Source organism: Anomaloglossus baeobatrachus, chromosome 7 (genome assembly GCF_048569485.1).
Source record: "Anomaloglossus baeobatrachus isolate aAnoBae1 chromosome 7, aAnoBae1.hap1, whole genome shotgun sequence".
Classification (NCBI taxonomy): domain Eukaryota; kingdom Metazoa; phylum Chordata; class Amphibia; order Anura; family Aromobatidae; genus Anomaloglossus; species Anomaloglossus baeobatrachus.
The window spans coordinates 78,945,598-78,963,386 of NC_134359.1; positions in this window are offsets into that span (position 1 = coordinate 78,945,598).

Genomic DNA, 17,789 nt, shown 5'->3' on the forward strand with positions numbered 1-17,789 from the left:
AGGAAGGAAGGGTCCAGCTGAAAAACAATGCTGTCATCTCTGATGGTCAGATAAGGTTCCCTAACAGACAAAGCCTGAAGTTCGCCGACTCTGCGAGCAGATGTAATAGCCACAAGAAAAGCAGTCTTGTGAGAAAGGGAACGAATGTTACAAGAGCACAGAGGTTCAAACGGAGATTGAGATAGTCCTGTAAGGACCACATTGAGATCCCAGCGAGGCGTCAGGACCCTCCGACGTGGACAGAGTCTACTAGCGGACACAAAGAACCGACGGATCCAACGATGATCTGCCAGAGCCGTGTCAAAGACTGCACTGAGTGCTGACACCTGAACTTTCAGGGAGCTGGGCCTAAGACCTAAGTCTAAACCACTTTGGAGAAAGTCCAGAATCTGCGCAATATTAGGCCGAAAAGGGTCAGGAGGCCGAGAACCACACCAGGAGGAAAATCTCTTCCAGAGTTTGTTGTATATACTATTAGTCACAGGTTTACGGTTCTTCTGCAGCGTAGCCACAACTTTGTCAGAAAGCCCTTGAGCCTTCAGTGCCCGGGCCTCAGAAGCCAGGCAGCCAAGTTGAGTTTCTGAGGAGCCGGATGGAAAATCGGACCCTGTGACAGTAAGCTGGGGTCCGAACCTAAGAGGACTGGGCCGTCGATTCCTAGCGTCATGACCAAGCTGTACCAACTCCTCCGGGGCCACAGAGGGGCTACCAGTATAGTTGGGACCCCCTCGTCTCTGATCTTCCTCAGGGCCCGTGCGAGAAGAGGAAGAGGGGGGAACGCGTAAGCGAGGCGAAAGGACCAACTGTGGCAGAAAGCGTCTACCCCTAAAGCCTCGTCCCTTGGGTTCAGGGAGAAATATGTTGCGACCTTGCGATTCTCTGCTGAGGCAAAGAGGTCCACCTCTGGTGCACCCCACCTTGCCACTAGAGAGCAGAACACTGCCTGATCCAGGCTCCATTCCCCTGGATGAACATCCCGACGACTCAGGAAATCCGCCTGAAGATTGAGGGAGCCCTTCAGATGGACCGCAGAAAGGGAGAGCAGAGATTGTTCTGCCCATTGAAAGATTCGGGAGGATACCGACTTCAGGGCGCCTGAGCGTGTACTGCCCTGATGGCGGAGATGTGCCACTGTTGTGACATTGTCTGAATATACCAGGACGTGAGAGTCCCGGACGAGGTCCTGAGCCGCAAGGAGGGCTTCCCTGACTGCCCTGAGCTCCCGGTAGTTGGAGGATTGGGAGCTGACGTAAGGACTCCAGACCCCTTGAAATGGGGAATTTGCCACCATTGCCCCCCATCCACGTAGGCTGGCATCTGTGGTCAGTGTAACCAGGGGTTTCTGAGTCCAGGCAACCCCCACCTGCAGGTTGGCGGGACTCAGCCACCAGAGAAGGGATGAGGAGACGGACTCCGAGAGGCGAAACCTTCTGTTTAGGGATGACGGGAGTCTGTCCCAGTGTGTCAGGATATGATCCTGGAGACACCGAGAATGGGCCTGAGCCCACCTGACCGAGGGGATGCAGGATGTCATGGAACCCAGGGCCGACATAGCCGCTCGAAGCGTTGGGCGAGCCTGCCTGCGGAGCTTCGAGATTTTGGATAACAGAGCTATCCTGTGGCCCTCTGGGAGAAAAGATGCCTGTCTGTCGGAGTCCAGCAGCACTCCGAGAAACTGCCGTGTGGAGGAGGGGGTTAACTGTGATTTTTTGAGATTGGGAATCCATCCCAGAGACCGAAGGATTCCCAAAGACCTCTCCACATGGCTCCGGAGGGTTGGAGCAGACGGAGCCATGAGAAGAAAGTCGTCCAGATACGGAACTAGACAGATACCCTGCAATCTTATGAAGGCGACCACCTCTGCCATGATCTTGGAAAGATCCTTGGAGCTGAGGAGAACCCGAAGGGAAGTACATTGAATTGAAAATGAAGTACTTCTTCCCCGTGAAGCACCGCAAACCTGAGGTATTGTCTGTGTCCCGGATGGACGGGTACATGGAAGTAGGCATCTTTCAGATCGATAGAGGCCATCTGGTGGTGTAGACCTATCAGGGGAATAGCTGATCTCACCGACTCCATCTTGAACCGCCGGTACCTGACCTGACGGTTTAGACTTTTTAAATTGATAATTATACGGACGTCGCCGGATGGCTTCTTGACCAGGAAGAGACGGGAGTAGTGTCCTATCCCTTCTTCCCGACTCGGGACTGGGGAAACGACCCCCGAGTGCACTAACTCTAAAATCTTTGTGTACAACAGAGTCTGTGAACCCGGCGATGCCAGCGCAGTGACTCGGAGACCCGGAAGAGGGGGGGAAAGGAATTCTATGAGAAGACCGTCCGAGATGATCTTCAGAACCCATTGGCAAGAGGTTATGGACTGCCACTGGGTAAGAAACGCTGAGAGTCTTCCCCCCACCCGGGCCGAGTCACTGCTTGTCCTGCTGAGGACGTTGCTGATGTGGAGGGATGAGGATGTTTCTCCCTCTACCTTTGGGATAGCTCCACCTGCCTGCCTTCCCTTTCCCTCTGGGCTGGGAGGCCTGAGGCATCGAGGGACGAAAGGACCGCTTCCTGGTAGGTCTAGGATCGGGCAAGGCCTTACGATCAGTCGCCTTGTCCAGGATATCATCCAGGGCAGGTCCAAACACCAAATCCCCTTTAAAAGGAAGGGAACAAAGCCTCATTTTAGAGGTGGAGTCTCCGCTCCAGGCCTTAAGCCAGAGGGCACGTCGGGCAGAGTTAGAAAGCACCGAGGTCCTGGCTGCCAGGCGGACAGATTCCACCGAGGCATCTGCCAGAAAACAGGTAGCCTTCCTAAGCAAGGGAAGGGATTCCAGTAATTCCTCCCTAGGGGTCCCTTGGGAAATATGAGCCTCCAACTGGTCCAACCACCTAATTAGGGACCTGGATACGCAGGTGGAGGCAATGTTGGCTTGAATAGAGGAAGACGATGCCTCCCAGGACCGCTTCATCAGGCCCTCTACCTTCCTATCCATTTGATCCTTCAGTTGGGAAGTATCCTCAAAGGGAAGAGCCGTTTGCTTAGCTACCCTAGCCACCTGAACGTCTACTCTTGGGATCTCCCAATGTAGTCCCGAAGGTTCCAGAGGAAACCGGCGTCTAAGGTCACTCCGTACCCGCCTCTCAGGACATTCCCATTCCTGAGAAACAATATCCAATATATTGGCATGAACTGGGAATCCCAACTGTTTGACTGACTTCAGGCCAGCAAACATTTCGTCCTGGATTGAAGGAAGAGACTGCACTTCCTCTAAACCCATAGTGCTCCGAACTGCCTCAATAAGATCCCCCAACTCTTCTGAGTGAAAAAGAAAGGACTGGTCAGACCCCCCAGATGGAAATCCTTCATCAGGACCCTCAGAGGTGGAATCAGCGTCCTCCTGATCAGAAGGGGTCGACTGGAGTCTCCTCTTTTTTGGAGGAGAGGGTCCAGTAGCAGGGCCAGGAGCAGGGCCAGGAGCAGGGCCAGGAACAGGGCCAGGCACAGGGCCAGGAACAGGGCCAGGCACAGGGCCAGGAACAGGGCGAGAAGCCAGTGAGGCCCTAATCTCCTGTTTCATCATGGACCGCAACTCATCTATCAGAGATGGTTGTTCGGCCCTAATAACCTGGTCCGTACATTGCTGGCAAAGCTTTTTATCCCATACTGCAGGGAGCTTCTTTATACAGATGGGACATTTTTTAATTTTGTCCACTCTGTCAGGTCTATCAGGCTTATCGGACTTGTCAGTTTTTTCTGACTTCTCAGGCTTCTCTTGATTTCTCATTTCTGTCAGTTTTCTTGGTGGCCTTGTCCTCCTAGAAAACACAGAGCAGAGAGCCATAATCACTGATGAGACCTATGTCCGAGGGACCAGACCCCTCCATACTCACAGTAGCAGGGGGCACACTGGGTTCTGCAGAGGCAGCTGCAGCGGAAGACATGACAGGGAGCACGGTCTTACCATGATCTGATGTCTTCGTGGCAGCCCTTATGGACAAGGGCCTGCCTCCCCAGTGACGGTGCACGTTTCCCCGCCTCCCGCATCCGGTCCTGGGCAGGTCGAGTCGCAGTCGGCGTGCCTCCACGCTGCCTCCGCAAACCGGAAGCGCTCGACCGGAAGTCCGCAAGACCAGAAGTCCCGCCTCCGGGAGCACTTCCGGATCGCTCCGGCAGCGTGCATGCGGGAGGCGGCCGGCGGCTCAGGGAGGACGCCGGCCGGGGAGCTCAACAGCCTGCATCACCCCTCAGGAGGATCCGGAAGGCTGGAGCAGCGGTCCCCCACAGCGTGAGGGAACAGCAAGGGAGGAGCGGTGAAGGCCCGACCGATGCCGTCCGGCTGAAGGTAATAGGGGGGAAAAAAAAAAAAATATACTGCAGTTCGCCGGCCACCACAGCATAGGAGAAAAAACAAAACCTCTCCATGCCCCATGGGGACAGGAAAGACACTGGCTATGGGAGGTGGGAGGGTCCTTTTAAACCTCTTGAACTTCCTGTCCCAATTAGGGCGTGGAGAGACAACCTCCTATGCTGTCGTGGAAGGGACTAGAGAAAAGTGCTTTACAGCTACGGTGGTACATTTTTTTATGTTACTGGTGTTCTGACCTTGATCATGGTCTGTATGACTGAGTCGGATAAACCTAATTCCTTTAGAACGGTGGCCCCAACAGCTATGCCGTTGTTTAACCTCATAACGACGGCCGTACGACTTAAAGCGGCGGCAAAACAGGGTACTTATTCTGTTCCGCCGCTTTAAAGCGGCGGCCCGAAAAAACCCTGTAGCGCCCCCCAGCGACCGAAAATCTCGGGGTTTCAGTTACAGGGGGTAGCTGAGACCCCCCAGATTATGAATCGGGGTGGTTTTTTTTGGACCCCGATCATGTGATCAGCGGTATACACCGTATACCGACAAACACATGAAAAAAAAATAAATGGCCGGTAAAACTGATTTCTTTTCCATCTGACATGATCAAACATGTCAGATGAGAAATATAAACCCCTAGTGCCCCCAAAGCCCCCGGTACCGAAGAGTCCCCCCCCACCCCCCCTCCGGAGCAGTCAAAATGGCGCCGAAGCGCACAGAAAACTGCCGCCGGCGCTGCATTCATTTCCCTCCGATCTGAAATGATCAAACATTTCAGATCGGAGGGAAATGTCCTCCCCCTGACCCCTCCTCCGGTCCACCGGAGCCTTCTGGTCCACCGGAGCCCCTCCGGTTCTCCAGAGCCGCCCCCTTCCCCCCTCCGGAGCATGCAAGATTGCGGCGCGCAGCGCACAGCGCGCGGCCGCATTCATTCTGCTCTTTCTGCCGCATGTGACACGTCACATGCGGCAGAAAAGTCGTCCCCAGGTCCCCCGGTCAGCCCTCGGTCAGCCCCCGGTCAGCCCCGTTACCTAGCTGCTGCTCCGTCCCCGCGATCACTCCGCCTCCTAGAAAGCTGGCGGCGCATGCGCAGACAGCGGCTGTCAGCTGGATCCTTGCAAGCAGGGACGCTGACCTCGCCGCTGCGCTGTGGACCGGGGGAGAGTGAGTGCAGTAGTCTGCAGCCACACTCCTCACATGGAGAGCCTGCTGTTCTAGAATATGGGGGGTACGTTCTGTGAGCGTGCCCCTCATATTCTGGAATGAGGTTACTGTAGGTCACTCTGCCCTAGGTTGGACCGGGGCAGTGTGAGTGCAGTATTCTCAGATTACTGCACCCACACTGCTCATGGAGAGCTTGCTCTTCCAGAAAATGGGGGATACGTTCCCTGAACGTGCTCCTCATATTCTAAAAGGTCCAGAGTGGCCGAGGGACCTCCAAAATGGATTACAGCGACCGAAATTTATTTATTTTCAATAAATTGGTGAAAAAGGAATGTTTCGGGGAGGTTTTTTTTTTTTGTCTTTATTTTTTTCTATTACTGACTGGGTTAGTAATGTCGGGTATCTGTTTAGATGCCGTGACATCACTAACCCCAGGGCTTGATGCCAGGTGACATTACAGCTGGTATCAACCCCGTATATTACCCCGTTTGCCACCGCACCAGGGCGCGGGATAGGCTGGAGCGAAGCGCCAGAATTGGCGCATCCAATGGATGCGCCACTTCTGGGGCGGCTGCGGCCTGCTATTTTTAGGCTGGGAAGAGTCCAATAACCATGGCTCTTCCCACCCTGAGAATACCAGACCCCAGCTGTCTACTTCACCTTGGCTGGTGATCTAATTTGGGGGGAACCCCACGTTTGTTTTTTTTTTTTGTTTTTTTTTAAAAAAACGCCTGGGGAGCCCTCCAAATTGATCACCAGCCAAGGTGAAGCTGTCAGCTGTGGTTTGCAGGCTACAGCTGTCTGCTTTACCCTAGCTGGCGATCAAAAATAGGGGGGACCCCACGTCGTTTATTTTCATTATTAATTTTTTGGGGGGCTAAATACAAGGCTAGGCACCCTTTAGTGCCACATGAAAGGCACTAAAGGGCGCCAGCTTAGAATATGCAGGGGGGTGGGACGTTATATATGTTTGGCATCTATCCATTCATCCATTGTAGCATTTTAGGCTGTGTGCCCACAATCAGGGTTTGCAGCGTTTTGGGCGCAGAGTGTTTTCCCTGCATCCATAGCGCTGCATTGTGCAGTAGAAGCACAGTGGAAGGATTTTTAGAAATTCTATGCCCACTGTGCTTCTTTTCTCCGCAGCATAAACCGACCTGTGGTGCAGTTTCCCGAGCCTCAGCATGTCAATTTATGCTGCGGAGACAAGAGTGATCTCTACAGGTAGCATAGAGCTCCACAGCAGCCTGAACCCAAATCGTGGGCATGGGCAGCTGCGTTCTCCCGTGGACAACACTCACATCTCTGCAGGAAGGCTGGCACTGTGTACTAGACGCCGTGTCGCTGGATCATGGCCACATAGCCTAAAAGTGAGAAATTTGTTGCTACAGCAACATTTTTGTGAAGTACCTGTGGATTCAAAATGCTTACTATACTCCTGAATAAAATCCAGTTTCCAAAATGGGGTCACTTGTGGGGGGTTTCTGCTGTATAGGTACCCAAGGGGCCCTGCTAATGTGACATGGTGCCCGCAATTTATTTCAACTTTTCCAGAATTCAAATGGTGCTCCTTCCATTCCAAGCCCTCCCATTTATCCAAACAGAGGTTTTTGGCCACATGTGGGGTATCCCTGTGCTCATAAGACATTGGATAACAACCTGTGGGGTCCACGGTTTGTTGTTGCCTCTTGAAAAAGTAAGAAATATGATGCTAAAGCAACATTTTTGTGAAAAAAATGAACATTTTCAATATGGCAACCTAAGCTTATCAAATTCTGTGAAGTACTCTTGGATTCAAACTGCTCAATATACACCTAGATAAAAGCCTTGAGGTGTCTTGTTTCCAGAATGGGGTCACTTGTGGGAAACCCTCACTGTTTAGGCACCTTAGGGGCTTTCCAAATGCAACCTAGCGTCCGCTAATGATTCCAGCCAATTGTGCAGTCAAATGGCGCTCCTTCCCTTCCGAGCCCTGCTGTGCACCCAAACAGTTGATTTTCACCACACATAAGGTATCAGCATACTCAGGAGAAATTGCACAATAAATTTTATGCTGAATTTTTTCCTTTTACACTTGTAAAAAAAAAAAAAAGCTACCTGGTTGAAGTAACAATTTTGTGGTAAAAATGTATTTTTTTATTTTCACGGCTCAACATTATAAAACTTCTGTGAAGCACCGGAGGGTTCAGGGTACTCACCAAACATCTAGATAAATTCCTTCAGGGGTCTATTTTCCAAAATGGGGCCACATGTTGGGGAGCTTCACTGTATAGACACCTCAGGGGCTCTCCTAATGCAACATAGCGTCCGCTATTGATTCCAGCCAATTTTGCACTCAAATGGCGCTCCTTCCCTTCCGAGCCCTGTCATGCGCCCAAACAGTTGATTTCCACCACATATAAGGTATCGCCAAACTCAGGAGAAATTGCACAATAAATTTCATGGTGACTTTTTTCCTGTTACCCTTGTGAAAAAAAAAGCTACCTGGTTGAAATAACAATTTTGTGGTAAAATTTTATTTTTTATTTTCATGGCTCAACGTTATAAAATTCTGTGAAGCACCTGGGGGTTCAGGGTACTCACCAAACATCTAGATAAATTCCTTGAGGGGCCTAGTTTCCAAAATGGGGTCACTTGTGCGGGGTTTCTGCTGTTTAGGTACCTTAGGGGACCTCCAAATGCGACATGGTGCCCGCAATCTTTTTCAGCCAAATTTCCTTTCCAAAATTCAAATATTGCTCCTTTCGTTCCAAGCCCTCCCATTTGTCCAAACAGAGGTTTCTGACCACATGTGGGGTATCGGCGCGCTCATAAGAAAGTGGGGAACAAGTTTTGGGGTCCATTTTGTTGTGTTATTTCTTCTAAAAGTGAATAAATTTGGGTTAGAGCAACATTTTTAGGTAAAATTTAATTTTTGCTTTTTTTCATTCCACATTGCTTTTGTTCATGTGAAGCACCTGAAGGGTTAATAAACTTCTTGAATGTGGTTTTGAGTACTTTGGGGGGGGTGCAGTTTTTAGAATGGTGTCACTTTTGGGTTTTTTCTGTCATCTAGGCCTATCTAAGTCACTTCAAATGTGATGTGGTCCCTAAAAAAATGGTTTTGTAAATTTTGATGTAAAAATGAGAAATTGCTGATAAACTTTGAACCCCTCTAACTTCCTAACAAAAAAAAATTTTGTTTCCAAAATTGTGCTAATGTAAAGTAGACAAGTGGGAAATGTTATTTATTAACTATTTTGTGTCACAGAAATCTCTAGTTTAACGGTATAAAAATTCAAAAGTTGAAAATTGCTAAATTTTCAAAATTTGCCAAAATTCAATTTTTTTCATAAATAAACGCAAAAAAAAATTGTCCTAAATTTGGTACTAACATGAAGTCCAATATGTGACGAAAAAACAATCTCAAAATCACCAGGATCCGTTGAAGCGTTCCAGAGTTATAACCTCATGAAGTGACACTGGTCAGAATTGCAAAATTTGGTCTGGTCATTAAAGGCCCAGTCACACTAAACAACTTACCAGCGATCCCAACAACGATCCAACCTGATAGGGATCGCTGGTAAGTTGCTAGGAGGTTGTTGGTGAGATGTCACACTGCGACGCTCCAGCGATCCCACCAGCAACCTGACCTGGCAGGGATCGCTGGAGCGGGGTTAAACGAGTTGCTGGTGAGCTCACCAGCAACCAGTCTCCCAGCCCCCAGCCAGCAGCGCCGCGTGGAAGATGCTGCGCTTGGTAACTAAGGTAAATATCGGGTAACCAACCCGATATTTACCTTGGTTACCAGCGCACGCAGCTACACGTGCAGAGAGCAGGGAGCAGCGCACACCGCTTAGCGCTGGCTCCCTGCTCTCCTAGTTACAGCACACATCGGGTTAATTACCCGATGTGTACTGCAGCTAAATGTGCACAGAGCAGGGAGCAGCGCACAATGCTTAGCGCTGGCTCCCTGCTCTCCTAGTTACAGCACACATCGGGTTAATTACCCGATGTGTACTGCAGCTAAATGTGCACAGAGCAGGGAGCAGCGCACAATGCTTAGCGCTGGCTCCCTGCTCTCCTAGTTACAGCACACATTGGGTTAATTACCCAATGTGTGCTGTAGCTACATGTGCACAGAGCAGGGAGCCGTGCACACTGCTTAGCGCTGGCTCCCTGCTCTCCTAGCTACAGTACACATGGGGTTAATTACCCGATGTGTACTCTGCTACACGTGCAAGGAGAAGGAGCCGGCACTGACAGTGAGAGCGGAGGAGGCTGGTAACGAAGGTAAATATCGGGTAACCAAGGACAGGGCTTCTTGGTTACCCGATGTTTACCGTGGTTACCAGCGTCCGCAGAAGCCGGCTCCTGCTGCCTGCACATTTAGTTGTTGCTGTCTCGCTGTCACACACAGCGATCTATGCTTCACAGCGGGAAAGCAACAACTAAAAAATGGTCCAGGACATTCAGCAACAACCAACGACCTCACAGCAGGGGCCAGGTTGTTGCTGGATGTCACACACAGCAACATCACTAGCAACATCGCTGTTACGTCACAAAAGTTGTTAGTTAGCAGCGATGTTGCTAGCGATGTTGCTTAGTGTGACGGGGCCTTAAGGTGAAAATTAGCTCCGTCACTAAGGGGTTAAGAAACTATGAATTCTGATGACAGAGCGGGCCTTGGACGAGAAGGACTTAACAATCTGAGCGTTTTAATGGCGCATCTTCTATCATATTGATGATTTGCGTGTACCCTCCTAGTCAGTCTGGTCTTATTAGTATAACTGGTACCTCCTCGGTCTTAATTTTCTTTACTATTCTGGGGATTAGTGAAAAAAGGAAGAAAATAGGTACGGCAGTGTGAACTGTTCCTAGTGCATTAGATGCCAATGTGAGGGAGTTGTGTGTACCTGATACCAAAAAGAGACTTTATTGTTGTTTCTGGATATGATTAGGTCAATATCTGGCTTGTTCCAATATTGGCTTATCTGATTAAAAACTGTGGAGTGTAGTGACTATTTTCCTGATGTCAGGCCTTCATGGCTTAGGTAATCTGCCACCCAAATCTCTACTCCTGGGCTGTGACCTGCTGAACTTTGTTACGTGGTTCTCTGCCCTGGTTAGTATCCTTGATATTTTTACCATGACTCTCAGGCTTCTGGTGTCCTTGGTGAATTACATACTGTACAGCTTATGGCTTTGTCCCATAGTATACAGATTGTTCAATTTGATAGTGACCGCAAACGATAATGATCCCGAGCGAGGCTTCGTAAATCTCCCGACATTGAAGGATGAAGTTTTCAGGAAAACTGCTTCCCAACCTGCGAAGCTGGCGTGATCACTACCTAGTGAACAGGAAGGAATGAATGACTGTGTAGAAAAAAGTGGTGACTGTAGCCACCACCTTAGGGACTGATGAACCTGTGACTACGTTGACTTGTTTCACATAAATAAATGCTAATTGTAAAGGCCCCGTCACACACAGAGATACATCTTTGGCAGATCTGTGGTTGCAGTGAAATCATGGACATATTGTTCCATTTGTACACAGCCACAAACCTGGCACTGATTGTCCACAATTTCACTGCAACCACAGATCTGCCGCAAATTTATCTCTTTAAGGTTCTGCTGTTAAATTGGCTGAACTAAAGCGTGTAGGAGTCAGCCACCATCTTCCTAGAAATTTACATGAGATCTGTACTGTATGGGTAGTCGACTATCTTGTAGTAATCCTTATGTCTTCTCTTCTGTAAGGAACAGTGTAGCTTGAACCCTGTAGATAGCACACTCAGCAATATTAGACGCTGTTTGGGAATCATGGACGATTTTGTTGTGTTGATTATCCACACGTCTAAACTAGGCTTTCTGTGGTGATATCCAGACTTTGAAGACCTGATTGGTGAGATGGACCTTTGATGAGTATGTCGTCTAGATAGGTATGACTATGATTCTTCTGGCTCTGAGGATAGTCTATGTTGCTGATACTTGTGTGACGACTCCGAGAGCACTTGTTAGACCGAAGATTAGTGCAATAAATTTAAATGTGTCTGGTCTTCAGCAAAGCGCAAGAATCTTTGATGTCTGTGGTAGATGGTATGTGTAAGCACTCATCTCAGATCTCTATTGAGCCCATAAATTCTTAAGGATCCATCTGTGATATCACTGCTTGAAGAGGCTCCATCTTGAAGTGGAGTATGCGATAAATTGAATTTACGCAGTGGGATCCAGAATAGGGCGTACTGTTCTCTTTCTTTGGCACAACTAAATCTTAAAAGGATTGTCCCACCTGGAAGGTGGAACAATATGAATAACAGATACCAGATTGACAGGATGACCAACAGGACCAAGGCGAGGGGGTTTTGTTTAGGCAAAAGATATTAATAACCCTGGTAGGGGGCTACAATGCATGCGAGTGCAAATGATGTGCAAATACTGGAAAGACAATCGTATAATATGCACTGATGGGCAATAGGGGACAATACTGGGAATAGTTTAGGCAGAAGTAATCCAGAAAAAGCCTTATTGAGGCGCTACAATAAAAGCAAGTGCAAGTGGTATACAGACACTGGAATGACAGACCTATAATATGCACTAATAGGCATTAATGAGAATAGTTAAGGCAAAAGTACTGCTAAGGAGCTACAATGCCTGCAGGTGCAGGATGTGTAGTGACACTGAAATAACAGTCGTCTGATATACACTGAGTAGCAATGGGGGACAATGCTGGGAATGATTGGAGCAAAGATTATCCAGAAACATATTGTAACCACATGTTAGAACGAAATCAAAATGTCAGCGGAGGAGCTGGGCAAGGTTGCCCATGTGGGGAACATAATTACCTGAGTCCGGTGGTGAAGAAAGGCCCGACGTACGTTTCGTGGTTAGCAGCACGTTGCTTACCGCTTCATCATGGGGGGGGGGAGAGAGTAGTAGGTGATGCACGTGTCCGGTTTTGCAACTCCTAAATACCTCCGCGGTAAGTGAAACCCCGAATAGGATTCACAGTTCCTGGAGGCAGTCGGCGCATGCGCGGGCCAGCCACAACGCCCCCCGTTGCGCAACCCCGGCAGTCAAGCAGTCAGGCGCATGTGCGGGGGTCCGAGCATTAAATGCCCGAGCCACCGCGCACGTGCGGACTCCATAGAGACGCCGGAGCGCGGCCAGGGGACGGAGAGAAGTGTCCATTTAATATGCCCGCCCTACACTACTTCCGCCGGCGTCATACTCTGTAGTGACGCATGCGCAGTTGCTTGCCACAACACCGCGGGCGGGAAAAGCCGTCAGACAGACATGGCGCATGCGCAGGAACAGAGACTCGTCATTCTGTTCCCACGTACGTGCCGCCGCCACATAGACGGCAATCCGCCAGCGGTGAGGCGGAGACCAACAGCGCATGTGAGCAAGAGGTGATTTTCACAGTGAATATAGATAATATCAGATAGACAGGTGTTGCCATTCCATATATCATATCATAAGTTAGAACAACAATACAGTAGTGTTAATGTAGCGCCCCACTGGGCCTTAAGCGGGCGTCACACAAGCGATCGTACCCGCCCCCGGCATTTGTGCATCACGGGCAAATCGCTGCCCGTGTCACACAAAGTCGTTAAACCGCCGTCACACGTACTTACCTGCTGAGCGACCTCGCTGTGGGCGGCGAACATAGTCTTCCTGAAGGGGGAGGGACGTTCGGCATCACAGCAACGTCACACAGCCGCCGGCCAATAGAAGCGGAGGGGCGGAGTTGAGCGGGACGAAAACATCCCGCCCACCTCCTTCCTTCCGCATTGCCGGCGGGTGCCGCGGGACGCAGGTAAGCTGTGTTCATCGTTCCCGGGGTGTCACACACTGCGATGTGTGCTGCCCCGGGTACTATGAACAACCGGCGCAAAGAAAAATAAACGATTTTTTTAAAAATAAGAGACGAGTACACGACTCATGATTCAGCGTCGCTCGGAGGTGTCACAAGAAAAGACGTCGCAAACTATGCCGGATGAGCGCATATACATATACACACACACACACACAGTACAGACCAAACGTTTGGACACACCTTCTCATCTATGCAAAAACTATTAAGAGGAGACTTTGTACAGCAGACCTTCATGGTAAAATAGCTGCTAGGAAACCACTGCTAAGGACAGGCAACAAGCAGAAGAGACTTGCTTGGGCTAAAGAACACAAGGAATGGACATTAGACCAGTGGAAATCTGTGCTTTGGTCTGATGAGTCCAAATTTGAGATCTTTGGATCCAACCACCGTGTCTTTGTAGAAAAGGTGAACGGATGGACTCTACATGCCTGGTTCCCACCGTGAAGCATGGAGGAGGAGGTGTAACCTTGTCCCTCAGCCCGGCGATAGACATCTTTACCAGACTTGTCGTGAACGACTTCAGGAAGATCTCCACAAGAAGGAAGTCGGATAACCTTACTTATAGACAACGGCAAGCTCTGGAAGAATTAAAATCATATAAAGTTGTCGTCATCAAGGCGACGGACAAGGTGGGCTACATGGTGATCTGGGCTATTGAAAAATATGAGGAAGAGGCCTTGAAACAGCTGAGGGACAGGGACACTTATACTAAAGGCCCCGTCACACTAAGCAACATCGCTAGCAACATCGCTGCTAACGAACAACTTTTGTGACGTTGCTAGCGATGTTGCTGTGTGTGACATCCAGCAACAACCTGGCCCCTGCTGTGAGGTCGTTGGTTGTTGCTGAATGTCCTGGGCCATTTTTTAGTTGTTGCTGTCCCGCTGTGAAGCACAGATCGCTGTGTGTGACAGCGAGACAGCAACAACTAAATGTGCAGACAGCAGGAGCCGGCTTCTGCGGAGGCTGGTAACCAATGTAAACATCGGGTAACCAAGAAGCCCTGTCCTTGGTTACCCGATATTTACCTTTGTTACCAGCCTCCGCCGCTCTCACTGTCAGTGCCGGCTCCTGCTCTGTGCACATGTAGCTGCAGGACACATCGGGTTAATTAACCCGATGTGTGCTGTAACTAGGAGAGCAAGGAGCCAGCGCTAAGCATTGTGCGCTGCTCCCTGCTCTGTGCACATTTAGCTGCAGCACACATCTGGTTAATTAACCCGATGTGTGCTGTAACTAGGAGAGCAAGGAGCCAGCGCTAAGCATTGTGCGCTGCTCCCTGCTCTGTGCACATTTAGCTGCAGCACACATCGGGTTAATTAACCCGATGTGTGCTGTAACTAGGAGAGCAAGGAGCCAGCGCTAAGCATTGTGCGCTGCTCCCTGCTCTGTGCACATTTAGCTGCAGCACACATCGGGTTAATTAACCCGATGTGTGCTGTAACTAGGAGAGCAGGGAGCCAGCGCTAAGCATTGTGCGCTGCTCCCTGCTCTGTGCACATTTAGCTGCAGCACACCGGGTAATTAACCCGATGTGTGCTGTAACTAGGAGAGCAGGGAGCCAGCGCTCAGTGTGCGCTGCTCCCTGCTCTCTGCACGTGTAGCTCCGTGCGGTGGTAACCAAGGTAAATATCGGGTTGGTTACCCGATATTTACCTTAGTTACCAAGCGCAGCATCTTCCACGCGGCGCTGGGGGCTGGTCACTGGTTGCTGGTGAGCTCACCAGCAACTTGTGTAGCGACGCTCCAGCGATCCCTGCCAGGTCAGGTTGCTGGTCGGATCGCTGGAGCGTCGCAGTGTGACATCTCACCAGCAACCTCCTAGCAACTTACCAGCGATCCCTATCGTTGTTGGGATCGCTGGTAAGTTGCTTAGTGTGACTGGACCTTAAGCTTTCACATAGTCCTTTGTCTACTTTCACCAAAGAGCTGGCACAAATACTGGAGGCGGCGCTTGAGAAAGGTATTATTACCAAAAAGATGATGGAGGGCCTCCTTAATACATCCTTAAAACTACCTACAGTATATTTTCTACCCAAAATCCACAAAGATGGTGTCAATCCTCCGGGGCGGCCGATTGTGTCTGGCATAGAGGGGTTATGAGAACCAATTTGTAAATAATTAATCATTATTTAAAACCTATTGTTGAGACACTGCCCTCTTTTATCAAGGACACCACGGACGTCCTGAAAAGGATTGATGGCATTTTTGTGGAGGAGGATGTCCTCATAGTCACAGCAGATATCGAGAGTTTATACGCCAGTACTGAACATGAGGATGGTCTGGCACCAGTCCGCTTTTTTCTCGGAATGGACAGTCGGTGTGGCAGGATGGGGGATTTAATTCCCGAGTTGCTCCACTTTGCCCTTACTCAAAATTGATCTTTGAACAGAAATAAATTATCTTTAGAGGCGGGGTACTGCGATAGGCGCAACCTGTGCGCCTTCGTACGCCAACCTGTTCCTGGGTTTCTTGGAGAGGTTGGTATTTGGTGACGGGGGCTCCAGGGCTAGCGCCCATGTGCAGTGCTGGCTAAGATATATTGATGACGTTTTAATTTTTTGGCAGGGCACTGTGGAGCAACTTGAGTCTTTTATGGGGCAGCTTAACTGTAATGACCTTAATATCAAGCTCACTTACAAGCATAGCAGCAGTTGCATTGACTTTTTAGATATCAGGATTGAGGTGGGCCTGGATCACCTTATTCAAACTGATGTTTTCCGTAAGGACACCTCTGTCAACGCTCTACTGCATCCATCATCTGGCCATACTCCCTCTACTATCCAACCCATATCGACTGAACAATTTCTGAGGCTGAAGCGGATTTGCTCGTCAGACCAAAAGTTTGAGGCTCAATCTCATGATCTCAGACGTCGCTTCCATGATCTTGGCTACAGCACTAGAGACATTAAAAGGGGCTATGTGAGAGCTAAGAGGACACCTAGACCTCAGCTCCTCTCTTATACCTCCAAAAAGGAACCCCTGGAGCCTGAACCTAGGTTCATCGGGACATTTAATCATGAGTGGGGTGCCATGAGGGACGTCTTGAAGAAACATTGGCCTATATTATTATCTGATCCTATTTTGTCAGGCGTTCTGACTAACACCCCACTCATGATGGCACGACGTTCCTGGAACCTGAAAGACATTCTGGTGAACAGTCACTACGTCCCTCCTGTCCAGAATCCATTTAATACTGGTGCCCCTTTGACAGGTTATTACAAATGCGGACATTGTTTAGCCTGTAAAAATATAATCCGGACCAAGACCTTCTCTTCTTCGGGTGGAATGAGACGCTTTGGAATAAGGAGGTATATCACGTGTGCTACTACACATGTGGTATATTATGCCCCGTGTCCGTGCTTCTTGATCTATATCTATGTTAGGCTCACTTCCCGTGCATGATATCGAGGCAGCTAGGTCTGCAGAAGATAACACCTTTTTAAAGACCATTCCTCAACATTTCAAGCGTCTCATTCCTGCGATTCCTCTAAATTGGAGATAAGGGGCATCGATGTGATAAGTGGTGGATCCAGAGGCGGTGACCTCAAGAAGAAGTTGGCTCAATGCGAGGCCCGATGGATCCTACGATACATTGGCCCCTAGGGACTGAAGGAAACTATTAGTTTTGTACCGTTTTTGTGAGAGCTGCCTATCATGACCAATATTCCATTATATATATTATATATATATATAATCATTTTTAATGTTATTTTTACTTATATATATATGTAAAAATAACATTAAAAACGATATATATATATATATATATATATAATTTTTAATGTTAATTTAACTTTCCCTCTTTGTGTTTCTCTTCGTTGACATATGCGTATTCTTGCTGACTGCACTAAAATTGATATATCTTCTTTGTACCCCTGTTTCATCATATTTAGACTTGGATTGTATACCATTCCTTCTGCCACAAGGCTCCGTGTTCTGGAAATAATCCACTGGATGACCACATTATTTATATCAAGATGAAAAAATATCCATCTTATGCTTGCGTTTTTGTTGAGTGATAATGAATTATTTCTGTATAAATCTTGCTGTATTTCTTAAAATATATATTGAGTGGTATGTTTCCATTAGACTGCAAGTTAACACTATTGTTGTTCCACGTATGATATATGATATACGGAATGGCAACACCTGTCTATCTGATGTTATTATCTATATTCACTGTGAATATCATCTCTTGCACACATGCGCTGTTGGTCCCCGCTTCACTGCTGGTGGATTGCCGTCTATGTTGCGGCAGCGCGTGCACAGAATGACGCGTATCTGTTCCTGCGCATGCGCCGTGTCTGTCTGACGGCTTCTACCGCCCGTGGTGTTGTGGCAAGCACCTGCGCATGCGTCACTACAGAAAATGACGCAGGCGGAAGTAGTGTGGGGCGG